Source organism: Aythya ferina, assembly GCF_964211825.1.
Source record: "Aythya ferina genome assembly, chromosome: 2".
NCBI classification, from domain to species: domain Eukaryota; kingdom Metazoa; phylum Chordata; class Aves; order Anseriformes; family Anatidae; genus Aythya; species Aythya ferina.
Window position 1 is genome coordinate 131,468,597 of NC_140297.1, and position 6,237 is coordinate 131,474,833.

Sequence of the window (6,237 nt, forward strand, 5' to 3'; positions counted from 1 at the left end):
AGTACACTGTAAAAGAATCTTCTGCAATTGCATTGGCCAGGAAGGGACCAAACCCAGAAATAACAGCTTTTCACTGTTTTACCCAGATGAGATGGAGGTTTTGTAGTTGGGAATAATCGTAGTGGGATCATGGATACCATAGATACGATATCAAGAACAGTTTGCTCAATGCTCCTCTAGGCATAATAAAACTCAGTAGCATTTTGTATTCAGGGTCTGCAGAAGAGGCACAACTGTCCCTAGAAAACCTGCACATCTCAGCTACCTCCCTGTGGTAAACACTGGTAAAGACTCCTCTTTCCATTGGGAAAATCTATACGTTTATGATTATCACTGCCCCTGAAGCTGTATTAATTGCCATTAAGTAGGCTCAGAAGGAAACAGCTTACTATTATCATCCAGGCAGCCCACTAGGAACTTCACTGTTCCCAGTTTCTGAGAGTGTGCACTTTTGGATGAATGGAACAAGCAGTGCTGGCTTCTAATGCATTATGATGGAGGGGGCTGAATTACTGAATTGTGTGTTCCTCTGTGAAGGAAAAATGTCATTTACAATGTAGGTTTGTCACGTGTAAAACTTTCAGTAGGTTTCTTCAAAGTCCAGTTTTTGCTTCTCTGAATACTTCTCTTGTTCCTAACAACTTTCATCTTCCTTCACAAATTCCATGAAGGTTGGGCAGGAGAGATTTGTTCCAGTCTGAAAGCTGCACATTCATATTCTAACACATTGCTTTCTATATCAAAGAGAAATTTCACTTAAAGGTGCCATAGTGTCGTGGTTTAACCCGACCGGCAGCTAAACACCACGCAGCCGTTCGCTCACCCTCCCCCCTCCCTCTCTGGGACGGGGGAGAGAAATGGAAAGTGAAGCCCGTGAGTTGAGATAAAGACAGTTTAATAAGACAGGAAAAAAAAATAACAAAATAATAATAACAATAATAATAATGATGATACAATGGTGATAATACGAAAGTAATAATAGTATGTACAAACAAGTGATGCACAATGCAATTGCTCACCACCCGCTGACCGATGCCCAGCCTAACCCCGAGCAGTCCGGCCCCCTCCCCCCGGCTAGCCACCCCTATATATTGTTTAGCATGACGTCAGATGGTATGGAATACCCCTTTGGCTAGTTTGGGTCACCTGTCCTGGGTCTGTCCCCTCCCAGCTCTTACTGCACCCCCCAGCCTGCCCGTTGGCAGGACAGAGCAAAGGCTGAGATGTCCTTGGCTTAGTATAAGCACTGCTCTGCAACAATTAAAGCATCGGGGTGTTATCAGCACTCTTCTCATTCTAAGCCAAAACACAGCATTCCACCAGCTACTAGGAAGAAAATTAATTCTGTGCTAACTGAAACCAGGACATCTATCCACCCCTTATTCCATACCATTTATGTCATGCTCAGGTTACACTCTTTTCCATACATTCTAATTAGTCACCTATAGTAATCATGGTAGTGACAACATACAGTATAATATACTATTTAACATGGTGCAATTCAGTTCATGGGCTATTCTCACCCAGTATTAAATCTCCTTGAGGTACACACCGGACCTCTCCGTTCTTTTGCATCACCCACCAAGTATATCCAGGTCCCTGAGCGAAAACAATTCCACGAATAGGTTTGCCTTTTCCTGAGGCAGGAGTAGCCCAGACTGTTTTACCCAGCATATTTTTTACATGCACTACAGGAACTTTATCCCCATCTACAGTACGTAACAGGTTTGATTGGGCAGGTCCAGCTCGGTTGGTAGATCCCCTAGTATTGACTAACCAGGTGGCCTTTGCCAAATGCGTATCCCAGTTTTTGAACGTCCCAGCGCCCATTGCTTTCAAGGTAGTATTTAACAGGCCATTGTATCGTTCAACTTTCCCGGAGGCTGGTGCATGATAGGGGATGTGATACACCCATTCAATACCATGTTCTTTGGCCCAAGTGTCTATAAGGTTGTTTCGGAAGTGAGTCCCATTGTCTGATTCTATTCTTTCTGGGGTGCCATGTCGCCATAGGACTTGCTTTTCAAGGCCCAGGATGGTGTTCCGGGCGGTAGCATGAGGCACAGGATATGTTTCCAGCCATCCGGTGGTTGCTTCCACCATTGTAAGTACGTGGCGCTTGCCATTGCGAGTTTGAGGGAGTGTGATGTAATCAATCTGCCAGGCCTCTCCATATTTATATTTCAGCCATCGTCCTCCATACCAAAGAGGCTTTGACCGTTTGGCTTGCTTGATTGCAGCACATGTTTCACAGTCATGAATAACCTGTGCTATAGCGTCCATGGTCAAGTCCACCCCTCGATCACGAGCCCATCTGTATGTTGCATCTCTACCTTGATGGCCTGAGGTGTCATGGGCCCATCGGGCTATAAATAATTCACCTTTATGCTGCCAATCCAGGTCCACCTGAGCTACTTCAATCTTAGCAGCCTGATCCACCTGCTGGTTGTTTTGATGTTCTTCAGTAGCCCGATTCTTGGGCACATGAGCATCTACGTGGCGTACTTTCACAGCCAGGTTCTCTACCCGAGCAGCAATATCTTGCCACAATGCAGCAGCCCAGATAGGTTTGCCCCTACGCTGCCAGTTGTTTTGCTTCCATTGCTGTAACCATCCCCACAGGGCATTTGCTACCATCCATGAATCGGTGTAGAGATAGAGAACTGGCCATTTTTCTCGTTCAGCAATGTCTAAAGCCAGCTGAATGGCTTTCACTTCTGCAAACTGACTCGATTCACCTTCTCCCTCAGCAGCTTCTGCAACTCGTCGCGTAGGACTCCATACAGCAGCCTTCCATCTCCGATGCTTCCCCACAATACGACAGGACCCATCAGTGAACAGGGCATATTTCTTTTCATTCTCTGGCAACTGGTTGTACAGTGGGGCTTCTTCAGCACGACCCACCTCCTCCTCTGATGATATCCCAAAGTATTTGCCTTCTGGCCAGTCCATGATCACTTCCAATATTCCTGGGCGACTGGGGTTTCCTATTCGAGCCCGCTGAGTAATCAGTGCAACCCACTTGCTCCATGTAGCATCAGTTGCATGATGCGTAGAGGGGACCCTTCCCTTGAACATCCAGCCTAGTACCGGTAATCGGGGTGCTAGGAGGAGCTGCGCTTCAGTACCGACCACCTCCGAAGCAGATCGAACTCCTTCATATGCTGCCAATATCTCCTTTTCAGTTGGAGTATAGCGGGCCTCAGATCCTCTGTATCCCCGACTCCAAAACCCCAGAGGCCGACCTCGAGTTTCCCCAGGTTCTTTCTGCCAGAGGCTCCAGGTGGGGCCGTTCTCCCCGGCTGCAGTGTAGAGCACATTCTTTACATCTGGTCCTGTTCGAACTGGCCCAAGGGCTACTGCATGGACTATTTCCTGCTTGATTTGTTCAAAGGCTTGTCGTTGTTCAGGGCCCCATTCAAACTCATTCTTCTTACGAGTTACTTGGTAGAGTGGGTTTACAATCAGACTGTAATTTGGGATGTGCATTCTCCAAAACCCCACAACACCTAGGAAAGTCTGTGTTTCTTTTTTGTTAGTTGGTGGAGACATAGCTGTTATTTTGTTGATCACATCCATTGGGATTTGACGACGTCCATCTTGCCATTTTATTCCTAAAAACTGGATCTCCCGTGCAGGTCCTTTGACTTTATTTTGTTTTATGGCAAAACCGGCTTTCAGAAGGATTTGGACTATTTTCTTCCCTTTCTCGAAAACTTCCTCTGCTGTGTCACCCCACACAATAATGTCATCGATGTACTGCAGGTGTTCAGGAGCTTCCCCCTGCTCTAGTGCAGACTGGATCAGCCCATGGCAAATGGTAGGGCTGTGTTTCCACCCCTGGGGCAGCCTATTCCAAGTATATTGGACTCCCCTCCAAGTGAAGGCAAATTGTGGCCTGCACTCTGCTGCTAGAGGGATGGAGAAAAATGCATTAGCGATATCAATTGTGGCGTACCACTTGGCTGCCTTCGATTCAAGTTCATACTGAAGTTCCAGCATGTCCGGCACTGCAGCACTCAGTGGCGGCGTGACTTCGTTCAGGCCGCGATAGTCCACTGTTAGTCTCCACTCGCCATTAGACTTTCGCACTGGCCATATGGGACTATTGAAAGGTGAATGAGTCTTGCTGATCACTCCTTGGCTCTCCAATTGACGAATTAGCTTATGGATGGGAATCAGGGAGTCTCGGTTGGTGCGATATTGCCGCCGGTGCACAGTTGTGGTAGCAATTGGCACTTGCTGTTCTTCGACCCTCAGCAACCCCACAACAGAGGGGTCCTCTGAGAGACCAGGCAAGGTAGATAATTGTTTAATGCCCTCTGTCTCTAAGGCAGCAATACCAAAAGCCCACCGGAACCCTTTTGGGTCCTTGCAGTATCCTCTTCTAAGATAGTCTATGCCAAGGATACATGGAGCATCCGGACCAGTCACAATGCGGTGCTTTTCCCACTCATTCCCAGTCAGACTCACTTCAGCCTCCAATACAGTCAACTGCTGAGATCCCCCTGTCACTCCACAAATATAGATGGGCTCTGGTCCTTTATAGCTCGATGGCATTATAGTACATTGTGCACCGGTGTCTACTAAAGCCTTATACTTCTGTGCGCGTGATGTGCCAGGCCATCGAATCCACACAGTCCAATAAACTCGATTGTCCCTTTCCTCCCCCTGGCTGGAGGCAGGGCCCCCCTAATCCTGGTCAGAATCTTCCTCGTTTCTGTGTTTGAAGGACTGTCTGCTGGAAGTTGGAGCAGCAAACTTTTCGGAGAATCCCTTTTTCCTGATTGTTTTCTTTTGCAACTCACGTACCCGTGCCTCTAGGGTCGCGGTAGATTTTCCATCCCACTTTCTCATGTCCTCTCCATGGTCTCGTAAGTAAAACCACAGGGTGGCACGGGGTGAGTACCCACCATATCGTCTTCCTTGTGTGGGTGAACGCCTACCCCTGACAGCTGAGACACTGCTTTGTACAGGTGCGAAGGAGAATAATCTCTCTTCAAGTTGGTGAACCTTTTCAGAAAGTTTCTCCCAAGTGTTCTCCTTTGGTCGGTGGGCACTGGTTGGTTCAGGTGGGGAGGACAATAGATTCTCTTCAAGTTGGTGAACCTTTTCAGAAAGTTTCTCCACAGCTGAGACGCAGGCCTGTAAGGAAGAGGAGAGACTTTCTTCGTACTGCCGGAGTTGTTTAGCCGCTTCACCCACTGTGGGTTCCTCATCCTCTTTCCAGGCCATTATTGCCAATGAGCTGGCATATGATGATGGTGCACTCCGTACAAACTTCCGCCACATGGGTCGTGTACACTTGACTTCATCTGGATCTGTGGATGTTTGAGGGAGAAGGCAGAGTGACCCAGGAGGATACAGGGGTGGTGAAGGAGAAAGGGAGAGTAAGCAAGTAAGGAAAAATATCCTCCCCTTTCCCCTCCACAGATTGACTCTCTAATGGAGAAAAACAATAGGTATAATTGCTAATAGTTCCCAAGATGCTGTTTCCAAAGTACAGAGTCCACGATGTTACTGAGTATAAATACCAAGTTAGAGTCATGACCAGATATCTTATCGTCTCATAAGCCATTGCTATAACACTTAGTACCATAACGGTCTGAAACCAGGGCCCGGAGAGGAGAAACAACACTACAGAGAGCAAATACGGAAAATAATGTACTATAATACTCAATTTGGAAAACAGGCGCAGCAGAGTTGTGATTAAAGCAATCAGCATCATGACAAGTGACTATTAAGCAGGTCTAATCCTTACACCAATTTTAGTTTAACACACTCTGATCAGATCTGCCGTTATCTCAACCTTTCGGGCCCCACGTTGGGCGCCAAAAAGACTGTCGTGGTTTAACCCGACCGGCAGCTAAACACCACGCAGCCGTTCGCTCACCCTCCCCCCTCCCTCTCTGGGACGGGGGAGAGAAATGGAAAGTGAAGCCCGTGAGTTGAGATAAAGACAGTTTAATAAGACAGGAAAAAAAAATAACAAAATAATAATAACAATAATAATAATGATGATACAATGGTGATAATACGAAAGTAATAATAGTATGTACAAACAAGTGATGCACAATGCAATTGCTCACCACCCGCTGACCGATGCCCAGCCTAACCCCGAGCAGTCCGGCCCCCTCCCCCCGGCTAGCCACCCCTATATATTGTTTAGCATGACGTCAGATGGTATGGAATACCCCTTTGGCTAGTTTGGGTCACCTGTCCTGGGTCTGTCCCCTC